At 36.5% G+C, this 14719-nt stretch overlaps 1 protein-coding gene across 1 annotated transcript in view; it reads left to right on the top strand.

The window, feature by feature from the left end:
* Nucleotides 1-14719, top strand: part of FAR1 (fatty acyl-CoA reductase 1) — a 74703-nt gene that overhangs the window by 8884 nt on the left and 51100 nt on the right. The window contains exon 2 of the mRNA XM_090140398.1: nt 4515-4596. The gene's annotated coding sequence lies outside the window, so the exon portion shown is untranslated. The remainder of the gene's footprint in view (nt 1-4514; nt 4597-14719) is intronic.

The following is a 14719-nucleotide window of genomic DNA, read 5'->3' as shown; positions in this document are numbered from 1 at the left end:
TTGCAGAGGCCTGACATTCATTTGGAGCCTCTAGTAGATGACAGCACAACCTTAGCTAAAGGCCAAGCATTAGAAAATATGGTGTTTGTATAGAGAAAAAAAAGTTTCCATGTAACTTGGTAGCAATTGATAGCAAAAATGGGCAGTAAACCATTAGTGACAATTGCAAAATAAGTGTTAGCAAACATAAGTTGCAGATGTTATTCTTGCAGTTGCATCCCTTACAATGCACATGCAAGTCTGGAAGAGAGCCCAGGCTGGAGCTTCCCATAAAACTGAGGCAGAGAAAACACCACAGTATGATATTACAGTGGAAGATGCTTAATGCACTTCAGGCAACTTAGAATCTGTTAGTGCAGATGCCTTTTTATGACATTTAACTTTAGCCGGTTGGTTTGCTGCATACCTAGTCTTTATAGCAACTTGGAAATAGGATTTCTTATTTAATAGCATTTTTATTCAAAAGTGCTAAAATCTCAAGTATCTAAAATATCAAGTGAAGATTACTAAACTTGATACTTTGAGGGCATTCACATGTGAAAAAATATAGAAGACAAAATTGCGTTGTTTGCCTAAGATTTGAGGCGATACAGAAATAATAAAGATGGTACAAATTCAAAATGCATACCACAACATTTGTAAACATGTGATGGTTATTACAGAATCTTTGTTACAATTCAAAACTGTTTTATCTGTTTATGCAGAAAAATAATTTACTTGATAATTACTATTCCTGATGTCCAGAAATGATGTTATTTGAAAACACTTCTCCCATGTCATCTGCATTCACTAAATACGGTGTGTCAGATGTAGGAATGACAGATAATAGACTGAATGAATGTAATTCTACAGAACACTGTAATTCTGGACACTTTTCTTTGAATACTGTGAATCCACCCCATAAAGGTCAGCTGAAGTTTCTTCAGGAAGATGAAGATCTATGTTCAGATTTAGTTTTTCCTCTTCCTCGAGTGTCTTTGCTTAAAAAAAAACAAACAAAAACAGATCACTTTTGTGCACTGCTTAATGGAAGAGCATAACCAGAGCTAACGCCTGCTGAAATGTTCTTCAGTAGGGGATTTAAGACTGACCAAATAGACATTGTGGTGAAAAAAAGAGGTATGTAAACTCTTAAGGAACAATGCAAAAAGTATCTCTGCAATGAAAAAATATTTCACCATCCTTTGAAAGTGGAAGTGTGTATATGAATAGTGGGTGGGGAAAAAAATAAACACGTTCTTTAGGAAATCACTTTCTGCTAATGAGGGTACATTCCTAGTGATTACAAATGGGCCTAGCCTACAGTAGACAGTTTTTGCTTCTCTTGGAACAAGAGGAGGAAAACCACAGTGGATTCTGAGTTTCCATTCTGAAAAACATCAGTCAATGCTTAAAACTGCGTAGGAATGAACAGAACAGTTTAGGAACTCTAAGCTGTTAGATGTTTCAGGTATCTGCCAGGCAAGGTCAACCTATTTAGAAATTGATTGCTTACAATTAGTGTATAGGCTTCATGATCAATGTGGAAATTTCATTTTCTTTGGAAGAGAAAGAGGTGAGAGCGAGTCATCTATGACACTTAAGCTTTATTGCATTTCAGCCTGGAAGATTCTAGTTCAGATTTGGTGACTATTTCTTCATGTATGCCAGCAAATTGTCTCAACTTAAGTTTGAATTTAGTGTTCTCATTAACTGTTATCTAAAACCATAGGATGTTATACATGAAATGAGACAGTATAGTGATATATTCCAGAACTTATTAAAGTAATGTCTTCTCTATGACATCATGTGTTACAGATATTAAACAAGGGCACTGAAGAAGAGAGTTAAAAAACTGTAGATGCTGTATGGGAGGGAAGAGCTGACCAAAGCCTTTTCCTCTGGCAAGACTTTATCAGTCTTTGACTTAATCAAAGGACTACCTCTCCCTGACCTTCCCTCATAGATAGTACAGATACTTAAACCAACTGTGCATGAAAAAAATCTGTGCTGCTTTGTTTGCTGGAGGCATGCCACTTTACTTTGATTTGATACCACTGAATGAAATCAGAACCTGGGGCTGAAAACAAGTGGGAAGCAGACAGATTTTACAGCCAGATAGCTGAACAATAGCCATATTCCAAAAATCCTGAATTCTGTGCAGTCTACTTTGTGTGGTCCATGTGTTTTGTTAGGAAAAAATATTATACTGCATCTTGAAACTAACCGTATCCTAAGGTAAATTACTGGAATATGATTGGAAAACACAGTCCTTTCTAGGATTATACTGTACATGACTAAGTAGTATTTTCACAAACTGATCATCTAATCTGGTGTATTAATATTCCTACAGAATTGTCTCTGAGATTCAGAGTATAACTGCTGAGGTCAATTTAGTTCCATGCTATTTACAAAATCAGAGCTTTGCTACTTTGCTTGTTCCAGTGGGCAGTTCCAGAGAAAACACATCAGTATTAGTAGATTATTGAGCAAGGGAACAATTGGTATCACAATTAATACACAGAATTGATACACACAATTGATGACTGGTGAGGCAACCTTTCTAAATGTGTCTGAGGAATGTTTTGCCTTGACACAATGAAGATCCAAAGTGACAGTCAGTAAACTGTTTAGAACTTGATTTGATTGACAAGATTTGTGGCCTTTCAAATACCACAGCAGCATGTTTGGTAATTTATGTAAGCAATGTTGGGTATCTTCAGGCACTTTTGGGGTTCCTGCATCTAAGCTTTAACCACATGCAAATTTCCAATTAGATTAAAAAATAATAATTAGAAAATTCAAGGAAAAGACCAGCAGACTTCAGTGAAAATCTGAAGATGGCCTATCACATTCACACAGTGTATTGTTTTGCAGCTACTGATAAGTGTGAATTTGGAAATAATCTTTATTCAGTTACATAGTGTTCTTCATCTGAGAGTCATCGTGTTCCTGATTCTCCCTGATCTCTTTGTAAGGAAAGTTGAAAGTTAATGATAATTGTTTCTGTTTTACAGATATTTAGGCAAAGACAGATCAAATGCAAATATCTCTGGAGTAAAAAAAAAGAAAGAAAGAAAGAAAGAAAACAGAAGCTGGTAGAGTCTAGTCCCAGTCACCTGACTTTAATATACTTGCTTACCTAGGGTGATAATCTAGACACTTTGATCCAGTTTTTTTCTGGAGTTTTTATTAAGTGTCTAATGGATGCCATTTTTTGCTCTCAGTGTAACTTATCCAAGTTACATAACAGATATCCAGTTTATCAAAGAACTTTTCTATTGACCTATCATGGACATGTCAGGCTTTGATGACATAATTATGAATGCATGAGTGTTTGTTCTTTGCATGCCACCCTGTACTATGGCTGCATAGAATTTCATATAGTATTACATGGCTGTTTTGAAGCCTAAATGGAGAGCCCTGCTTACCTCATCTCTCTCTTATGAGAAAAATCTGAAGCTTGATGAAGCAGCCCAGAACAGTGAGGAGGAATGCTGAAATGGTTGTTAAGGAAAGTCATGGAGATGATGTGCATATTATTCTCTACAGAGACATGTTTTAGTGGTCAGTAACACAAGTACAATTGTGTAACACAGACAGTAATAAAAGCCTTGTTTAGTTTCAACACATAGTTCCTTAGAAATATGTCAATACCTGTTAGGTAGACTAAATATATAAACATTTATATAATTGTATATGTGAGTATAGATATTAGTTCAGATTTAAATGTTCTGGTAAGTTATTTTATAGTCAATAATTACTTAGTGGCACAGTATAATAGCTGATATTTTGCTGAATACGCTGCTTTAATGAACCATACAGTACTTCATGACCTTTTTCAGTAGGTAAGAAGCTGATACAGAACTCAAAACTGTTGTTGGATCATCAGATTTTTGGAATCAATACCAAAGTGAATTATGTATATACATATATGCAGACACATACTCACATGTAGGCCAGAATGTTGATTGGCCTATTACTAGCTGTAAATACTTGATGCAGGCTTAAGCTCCCTTGTAACAGCATGAACTGTAGCATAGCTCTAATGAGAGCTCATGTTCTTTTTTGTTATCCTAGAAACTGACATAGCATCCCTGACAGTCTATGAGGAGATCAGTTTTGAGGGCATAAGTAATCCCTGAAAATATTTGGAAAATGCCTAGTATTGTGTACAGGAATGAATCTAGAATTCCCTACCACTCCTTTTCTAGGCTTAAGGACCTCACTGATGGTTAAGATGTAGTAGTTGTCACTTGAGCATATATCTGCCTACTAAGGCACGTGTGCACATTTTATACAAGTCATGGTTTTAAAATCAATTAAGACATCTTCTAAAAAATGTTTGAGTAATTAAATATTAGTATCCACTGGATTCTAAAGGCAGGAGCCTGGAAAGTGCAGATAGCCCCCAAGAAGGAGATTTTGACCTAACAAGGCTTGTAACAATAATATACTAGCTTTGCATAAAATAGCTTTGAAGACTTAGGATGAAACAGTATGGAACAATGAAGATCTGAATTTTTTTTCTGCAGGCAGCCACGTATTTTCAAGACGTTTCAAGTTCGTATTCCCGTATTTTTTTGCAGTCATTGCAGATGAGCAGATAATATCCAGGTAAGCGATCTGGAGCTTGATGAAATCTCATGAGAATGATGTGTTCAATTTACAAATAAAGAATAACATTTCAGACTTCTCCTTCAATCTTCTGAACGCCCTGAAAAAATCCAGGTCAACAGTGAGCTGAAAAACATGAAAAATAGAGAACTGGAAAAAATCATAAGTTTATCTGGGTTACAAAAGAAAATACTGTGTTAGGTGCTTGCAAACATGCAAGATGCAGATCCTTTAATAATGGTGTTACTAAGGACAAACATTTGTTGTATTGTATACAAAGTCTGTCACTATTTGAGATACTAATTATGGCCCAGAAATCACATCCTTCAAATGAAAATTTATAGATAACAAGCATTATTAAAGATTAGCTCACTTTGTACTCATTTGTTTTTACATTAAGTTTCTTCAAGAACTCCTTAGATATATTCATACATTTAGTCTTTTATATATACTTTGCTATGAAGGAATCATATTTTCTTTATTTAATCTTTCCTTTTCACTAAATTATTAGCATGATATTAACAGTTGTCAATGCCATATTCTTGAATTATTATATTTCTTTTACTGAACTTGAGAGACATTTTGAATACTGTTTATTTGCATTCTATGTGTGTTTTAAGTTCTTCCATACTGACCAGTAATTTTCTGAAAACACATTTTTCTTCTTAAACCATCCTGGAATACCAGTACTAACATAAAATTCATAGTGTAATTCTCATAACATATAACATATGTTTATAAAGAAGTCTAGCCCATTGTATGTGTTGAGCATCAGTCACTTTTCTGCTTTTTACTGCATTCTTTTCTGTGATTGAATTTGCAATGTAGTCTAAGATAAAATGCCACATTAAGATTCAGAGTCTTGGTACTTAATGGTTACTTGCTTTTGTTTATTTATTTCTCTATGTGAGCTACAAAAGAAGATAAAAATGTTAGCTTCACAGATCATCACCCTAGACTTTTCTGCTATCATCTTCAGTGGAGAAGAATGTTAGTGCTAACTGTAGAGGTTGTTTCAATGAAGTGGATTATACTGGTTCACTACGTCCTTTGGATCTTCCTTGCTGACATGCAAGGAATGCATGCATATTTCTTCTCTGTCACCAAACTGTACAGATTATCTTTATTTTCCTGTTAAACTATTTACTTCTCTGCTTATACTTTTCTGAAATATATTCCCAGACTACTTCTCTCCCTCCACCTGAAATTCAGACTCCTCATCTCAGTTTTCTGCTTTTAGTAAAAGGCCAACATCTGCACTTTTGTGTATCACATTGTCATTTTTATTATGCATTTTTAACTATGGTACTAATAAATCAAAATTTGATTAGCTTTGCAATGTGTAGACAATACAGAATACTGAGTAACAAAGGACTTAATCCTGTATTTCTGCCCTCATTTTCTCATACTTTAAGTTTTATTTTATGATATTCCTATCTCTTGACATAGTCAAGTGAAGTCAATTCTATCCATGGTTCTTCATCACTTGCCAAATTAAAATGGCCATCCTCATCCTTGTGGATTCCTGACCCTGAAGTGTTTTTTGTGGTAACCACCCCTATGTTAGAAACAGGCTGTAGCCAGGTAACTTTCTTCCTCTTGACTCCTTTCTCTCTTCTTACTGCTCACTACCAAATTCTATTTTCTTGACTGTTTTTCAGTATTTAAGAACAGAAAAACATGAAGATTTTTTTTTTTTTTTAAGCCAAATCCATAACCTACCCTATACTACTGCAAATATAAAGGAGGGATCCTAAGTCATCATCCCTAGCATCCTTTGTGAAATCTTAGATAGGAAGAATTTAGGAAATGTCTGCATTACTGCTCTCAAGGTTAGTGCCCCTTCTCCTCTCGCCTGCACTGAGAGAGACTTCTTTAAAAGGAATCTCAGGGAATCTCTAATGCAAATGACCTGAAAAGCAGTGCAAAGGCACTGTTAGAAAGAAGCTAATAGAAAGTAGGACATATTAATGCACTGAGACAATAGTAGCATCTTGGACCTCAAAAGTCTCTTTGTATCCATGAGATACATAAATATATGTGAGAATATTAAGTCACCTCTTCTGTGCATCTTAGAAACTTGAGCTAACTGTTCTTGTTGCATGCTAGCATCTGTGCTGTAACTATAGGAACCAACTCTATAAATAGCCCATCCCAGTTACCTTTTTCAGAACTTCAGGGATAGCTAGTCCCCAGAATAGATAAATTACATAACTCAGCTCTCTAAACATAATCATTCCCTCTGCAAACTGTTTTTTCTGTGCACCACTGTACAACTTGTGCATCTCTCTAGCTTACATTCAGTACTCACTGGGGCAGTTGTTCAGCTGACATAACTGTACTAATTCGAGAGAGCAGTGCTAATTCTTGACATCTGAGGATTTGGAATTTTGCTGCAGATGTTTGTTAAAGTGCATTTAAAAAGAAGAGCAGATCTGTAATGCAGATTTTAAAGTTAGTTAGGGCTAAAAGGGCCCTGTACACACCAGGCTGGATGCATTTGGCTGAGTTATGTGGGGGGGGAGGGGAAATATTCCTTCTGAGTCATGCACATTTTCAAGATTGTCCTTGGACTTAATTTTATAATAGAACCTAGATAAATATTTCTTTCTCTGAAAAGCAATATTATTGAAGAAGTACATTAGAGAAGATCTGCTTCTGGAGTTCTAAAAGAGGAACTGTGTACCGGTCTGGTCATTTAGTGTATTATAAGTGGAAATGTCATTCTTGGATCAAATTCTAACTCTCCAAAATTCAAAGGGTCTTCTATAATGAACTTGTATCCTGAAAAGATTTGCAAGCAGAATACCACCAGAGTCTTTAATACATGCAATTTGATGTACTGCTCAGCTTAAGGAGGTGGTAGCTGTAATGTACTCCATTGCTACAGTGGCCTACTGCCTAATAATGTAAAGAGGGGACACTGCATTGGAATGAGCAGATCTGAAGACACACGTGCTCAAATATGACCTCATCACATTAAGGATATACTTAGAGGAGTAGTATCCTTCCAGTAAGGAGCACTATACTAGCAGGGAATGTTACCACTAGTGCTGGAAGAGGCTCTTGTTCATGGTAATTCTCATACTATCTTTCAGAGAAGTCACTTTATCCATTTTACAGAGGAGCAAACAGAAATCAGAAATCTGCCTAGAACTATAACAAATACTAGTGCCTAGTTTGTCCATTGCTACATGTAAGTGGAGATACTTTCTTATAAGAGCAGTCCATGCTGTACAACATTATCATTGTAGAAACCAAAAGCTGAGCGTGTTTAGTATATGGAGTCCTGCATTCCAGAGAGCAGTGCAGATCACAGGACTGTGAGTCTTACTGCTCTGTTTATGCAGTGTTTACAAGTGATATACTTCCTGCTTCAGTAGGGCTGCAGTTTCATCTTCCTTGTATTCATCATCATAGAGGTATTACACAATCTGCAAGGTGCTTTTTATATTTCTTGGATATTATTAGATTTTCACTCTATTTATATGCCCTCCATCCTTACTTTCTTTCCATCAACCATCACGATTTTATCCATCTCTGTTGTGGGTGTCTCCTGAGGTTTTTATTCCTAATTTATGATCTGTCATATGGCACATTACCTTGCATGTTTCTGAAGGAACAGGAATACACATTGTTCTGCTTAATTTATAGCTCTAGTCTCTTGAAGCATGAAACGGAAGCTTTTCACAAAAATACAAATACTGAATGGAATGGTTGTAATTTTTGGGATTTCTGGGAAGCCTCCCACTGACAGCTGTTACTGCTGGTGCCAATTCCACCTCTATGTAGTAAAACACTTTTCTGTATTATCTCACCACACAACTATGATAAGTACTTTGTTTCAGGCATTTACTTATTCACTAGTCCTTCTGTGACAGTGAAGCAAGTCCTTCTGAAACAATGAAACACAGGTGTCCCTCAGCCTGCATGGCTGCATTCTATCACATCAATATTTTGTGTTGCCTAAGGAATATCTTGCTTTTCTATTTTTGAGTACAGACCAAAAAGCAATATAAAGGGCTTTTCAATTTTTTTAATGTTCTCAATACTGTCCATGTAGCGTTCTTGAAAAAGGTTTTTGGCTACTTTGTTTCCGTGTCATTCCTAGGTCTTGCAGTCTACCCACCTGATCAAAGCATTGTCAACAGTGAATTCAGACCAGGTTGCTCAGGGTTTATCCAGTTAGGTCTTGAAAATATGCATTCACTAAGATCACAGAAACTCTCTAGGCAGCCCATTTCTGAGTTGAATTACCCTTAAGAATAAACATTTTTTCCTTAAACCCAGTCAGAATTTCACCTTTTTTTCTGTTTATAACCATTATTTCTCATTCTAACACAGTTCAGAGAAACTGAATTGTGGTAGAAAGCCTGGCTTTCTCCTTTGGGTATCCTCCTCATACGTACAAAGAGGCTGTTAATAGGCCCTTTTAAACCTTTTCCAAGCTGAACAAGCTCAGTTCCCTCAACTTCAAAAGTTAACTTCTTCAAGCCATTGAACCATGTGGTGGTCCTCCATTGGATCAACCTGAACATTGTTCTTGTACTGTGTGCCAAAAACTGGACACAGTATCCCAGGTGTGGTCGAGTTAGCACGTGTTGGTTTACAGAGGATAGTCACTTCTCTCAGTCTGCTGCCTAAGCTGCTGTTGGTATTGTATGGTATACAGTTAGCTTTCATTGCTGCTACAGCCTACTGCTGAATCATTTAGCTCACTGGCCACGTGGAGCCTGAGGTTTTTTTTCAGCAGTATTGCTGTCTAGACAGTCAGTCCAAGGGATTGGTCAATCTTGAGCACAGGACTTTGTTTATCATTGCTGAATTTCATGAAGTTCCTGTCACTCATTCTTCTAATGTTAGGTTCTTCTTATTGGCAAGGCTGCCTTTGAGTTATTGACTCAACTCCCCAGGTTGGTGTCACTGACACACTTGCAGAATTGCACATTTTGTGTGATCTTTTAGGTCACTTGTAAAATTATGAAACAAGACAGGGCCTTAAGTAGACCCCTGAGAAATTTCACTTGTAATTGACCTCCTGTTGACCATTATCCACAGGTTTTTGAGCCAGTTAGTTTTTCAAGAAATCTGATCTAGCCATTTCAAATGTCGTTAATTTACACAGTAAGTAGTTTAATAACTAGAGAAAGAAATACATTATGTAAAATGCTAGAGGAAGTATTTAGTTTTGTTTACAATAAACGAGACCTTCAGTAGAAATAGTCTCTGTTCCTGAGGACAGTGAAGCTGTTGTTTCAATCTTTGAAAAAGGCTGCTTTGGTGATCTGGTATAATAATAAGCTTTATTAGGTACTTTAGTGGCCCTAATAATTAAAATGGAATAAGAAAGCATTGCAAGAATAACTAATATGAACAAAGAAGATACTTCCTCCATTCTCCTTCAGAATTATCTAAATATGTTAACAAAGTAGTAGATAGATGTATGGGAACTGCTGAATCACTGCCTGAACCTCTGATTGATCACCTGAGGTGAGCAATGGGTCAGCCACAGGAGCACAGGTGAAGGCAATTCACCTGTGCTGCCGGAAGGGATGGAGCCTGGCTGCACCTCTCCTAGACCCATTGAAGAGCTGACTGCTAGTGGGGAAGGATCTCTTCTGGAGTTCTCTCCTCTGGAGCTTTACAGTGAGCCCAGGATACAGGTAAGCACTCTGTTTATTCTTTTTTGGTGTAATAATCTGTTTAGCCAAACTCTCTGGTATATTTCATAACTATAGCATCTGTATATTCATTAATTATGCAATAGAGAAGAAAAAATGGACCTTGAATATGACCTGATTTAGTTATTCCTGTATTCTTAAAAATATCACACGTCAAAAGCTGTCATCTGCTTAAGCATTGAATTCTCTCAGGGAATTTGTCCCCTCACTTCCTGTTTCCATCAAAGAAAAATAATCTAGATGCTGTAAAAGCATTTATATGAAAGGAAAGAGTACCTGTGTGTCTAAATGTTTTTTAATTAATGTGTTTTACCTCATTTGTTATCGTACTTTGCCTACGATTTGGCTTTGACAAATTTCATAAAAAATCATTACCTCTTAATGGGAGGGTTCAGCAGGAACAGGCAAGGTACTCAAATTCAAAAGCTTTGGATAATTTGATGCATTTTCAGTGTCTCAACAATAAGTACTTCAGTGTAATTAAAACTACACTATTAGTCATGAATGTTTGTAATCAAGGCTAGATCTGCTGAGATGGATGTATCACAAAGAACATTCTTTGCTAAGCATGCATTTTCCTTGCGTTGTGTTATCATTACATCTCTACAGCTAATTGATTTCTTGGGATATATCTCCTAGAATCATGAAAAAACAAACCAACAAAACATGACGCGGTAGGAGGTGTCATTTGAACTTATCATGCTGTCTAAGTCACACATGTGAATAGGAGCAGCATGGTAATGCTTTTCTGGTGATTCGGTGTATGCTCACAGACTGTAACACGTTTGATGTTCCTGTTTTCTGAGTTCTGTTGTCGGAAGAGTTCTGACAACAATTTCAAGAGTTCAGTGGCAGTGGCTTCCTTCAATGTAAATTAGGTGGGCCGCTTATGAAAATTTGGTCCTCGTAAATAGGCTGTCAGGTCTTTTTTCATATTATCTGTAGTGTTTCTCAAGCACTGAGTCTTGTGCGAGTTTCCTCAGAGAGCCCCGCTACCAACAATTACAGCATTTTACTTGCTGAGGAAATGAGGAGGAAAAACAGGTACGTTTGGGGAAGACTCTTATCTTCTTTGCATAGAACGGTGTCTGTTCAAACACTTGGTGTGGGCACGATGCTGTGTGTATGTATTCTGTTAGCAAACCTGCCCTCTCGTGGAGAGACGGAAAAAGCCTTCTTGAAAAAAAGTGTGGCTGAATTATCAGCAGGAGTACAGTGAACGTGTTTGGTCTTAATGTTGAAACCAAAAATATGTGATGGCTCACTCATATAATTGCAAACCAAGTCCTTGATATGTGTGAGAAGAAAGGAGATAAACAAAATACCTCCTCCAGAGAAAATTATCCAAACAATTCACTAAGTAAACAATACTGAGTGTGACAGAACTCTCTCATGGCCACTCCTATATTAACAAAGAGAAATGGAGCCAAGTTAACCCTGGAATAATTCTGATGAAATCAGTATACTTCTAGCTATAGAAAGGTTGAATCTGGAAAGTGGCGTAGCTGATTTCTGTCATTTTAAGAGCTGAGAGATGAACTCTGACAAGTTTAGAGAGAATGCTTTAGGATGTTACCACCTTACCTGTTCACTCCTCCTCCCAGCTAGATGTCTCTCTTACGCGTACTGAGCTTCATGAATCAGGAATACAAACATTTGTAATCGGCTGCAGAGCATGAAATCTGTAGACAGGATAAATCAACATAAGACAGGCCGATGCTACATACACAGAACTTGTAGATATTTGAGTTAATGAAGGTATAAATAACAAATAGATGTAGTAATATCTATTCCCATCATAATTTATTCATCCAGTAGCACTTATATCAGTGTTACAAGACAGTAATACAGTCTTTACCTCCAAATTCAAGTACCACCAAATATCAGCTCCTTATGAGAACAAACTATATCTATTAAGCTGTTCCTTATTCTTAATAATCACATGGTTTCATGGAAATTAAACTTTAGATATTTTAAAACACATAAGCATTTTCAAAAAATTCTTGATTGTTTCACCTTTTTTAGACTTGGTTGTATCATGAGTTCCAACGTGTGAGACTACAGAACCATTGATTGATGCTAACATAATTTTCCTATTTAGTTCCTCTAGTGCTAAAGCAAAGCAAACAACAATAACCAAATACCCCAGGAGTTCCTTATTTTTAACAAGAATCAAACTTTAATTCTATATCTCTTATGTTGATTTCCCTGGGAAGATCTACATATATCCTCCAGGATATATCACCTGCTCCTTAGAATATCTGTGGGTTTTTTTTTTTCAGTTATCTTCTGATATCATTAGACCTGTAATTATACTTCAGTAATGTTTTAACTGCAATCTCAGAAAATCCTTCCCTCTTCTCCAGCTTTCAAAACTAACTTTGTCATCTGTTAGACTTGGCCTCAGCTGCATTTTGTGATGTTCTGACAAGTTAGTACTGTGCCTCTGACAGTTCAGGTACTTGCTCTGACAAAGAAGGGAAGAGTGTTGCAAACCAGTACTGTAAAAGCTAATTCTTAGTGCCTCCTCCATCTTTGAAGGTGAAATTGCAAAAAAATTATATCATTATGGAAAGGGTGTTCAGATAAGTGTTTTCTGTTTTTAGAGGATTCATGTAATTTAACAGGAAGCTAAATCCCATTGATCTGTACAGAACATATGCTACATTTGACACAGTACAGGTGCTGTTTGTAGACTGCATCAATTCCAGATGCGAACCTAAAAGAAAAAATATTTCATGTCCACTCAGATTTTATTCTCCTTAGTAGGAAGTTCTTTACAGAGAGAGTGGTGATGTGCTGGAACAGGCTGCCTGGAAAGGTTGTGGATGCCCCATCCCTAGAGGTGTTCAATTGCATGGGCAGTTGGTCTAGTATTAAATGGGAAGGTTGGTGGCCCTGCATGTGGCAGGGGGGGTTAGAGATTCATGATCCTTGAGGTCCCTTCCAACCCTGGGAATTCTGTGATTCTCTAAAAGTATGAAGTGTAAAGAATATTGTAATAGTAAAACTAAGAACTTACATATCCTGGGAAACTTCATGATGACAAAAAAAGGAAAGTGAAACCCCAGAAAAGAAAGTAGGAGGTTACAGATACATTTTTTTCACTGAATGTTCATTAAAATGTTCTTTCAGCTCTTGTTTAACCTCTGCGATAGTGAACCAGCTGAAGGAAATTGCTGTTTGAGATTTGTCATCCCTCTGCCTGTGTGTACTGTGCATGGCCAAGTAAAGGGAACACACCTATCTCCAGGAAGAAGTTGAGCAAGATCTGACAAGGTGGTAAAATCAAGTGAGGGGTGGGAAAGAGGGAGGTGGAGAAAAGAACTCCTTCACTTAAGAACAAAAAGGCCTTTTGTTTTTTTTTCTTTAGCCAATGTGAGGAAACAAAAGCATAATTACAGTTTTTAGAAGGTTCTTTTCTGGTCACTTTTAAATATTTCTTGCAGCAATTTACCCTTAAGTAAAGTAGTGAAAGTTAAAAAGAATGGAGAAATGTAGAAGGGAATGGAGCTGCAGGAAGAGTGAGAAGTAGACTGTTGAAAGGGCTCTGGAATAGAGAACTGGAAAGAAGAATCTTCATAGCCATTGAGAATTGCTGTAATATCATTGGGACTGAAGATTTTATAAAGTAGATTGCACTGTCATAAAACTTTTATCTAGGGCTTGTTTGCAGATCTAGGTGAAGATTCAGATGCAATGTGGATGGGCACATTTAGGCTACTTATTTTCCAGCTGCTTAATATAACAAGCATAATGAATGCCTGATGGCACAAGTTTTACTGTAGCACAGGAACAACCTCTTTGAAGATATTCTTACCAACACTAGTGTGAGTTGAGCTATCTGTAATATGGTTGGTGTGAATAAACCTATCAGAATAAAATAACAACTTTCACTGGGCTAGACAACAGGCATAGACTAATTTGTTAATTGCAAACACTTGTACAAGAATGTATTTTTGGATTATTTGTTAATTTGGAAATGTTTTTTAAATGCATATTATATGACTCTGAAAGTATCTAGAATAGGATTCTGAAAGAAAGAAGTAATTACCTCAGGAACTGATATCATTACACTAAAACTAAATATTAACTAACAGCTATTTCATGAGGATTGTTTCATGTGTTTTAATTATATTTTAGCTTTATGCACATCTTCCAAGACAAGAACACCTTTGTGAAAATGGAATCTAGTAAATCTAGGATGCAGAACTGAATTCAAATGTGATTTTTTTTGCATGACAGAGAAATAGTTATACTCTGTGATACCACACAGCCCACTCTAAGGGGATAAATCTACAACAGCAATGCATTCTTTGGAATTATTTCTGTATCATGTGGATACATCTGAAAGTTGTGAAGACAGTAGGCTCAGTGTCTATCAAGAAAAACAGAAGCACATACACATAATTTTCCACAGTCTTTTTTATGTATTCTAGCAT

The sequence above is a fragment of the Phasianus colchicus genome, chromosome 5, assembly GCF_987193195.1.
Source record: "Phasianus colchicus chromosome 5, bPhaCol1.hap1.1, whole genome shotgun sequence".
Taxonomy (NCBI): domain Eukaryota; kingdom Metazoa; phylum Chordata; class Aves; order Galliformes; family Phasianidae; genus Phasianus; species Phasianus colchicus.
This window is presented reverse-complemented; position numbering and strand designations above follow the sequence as displayed.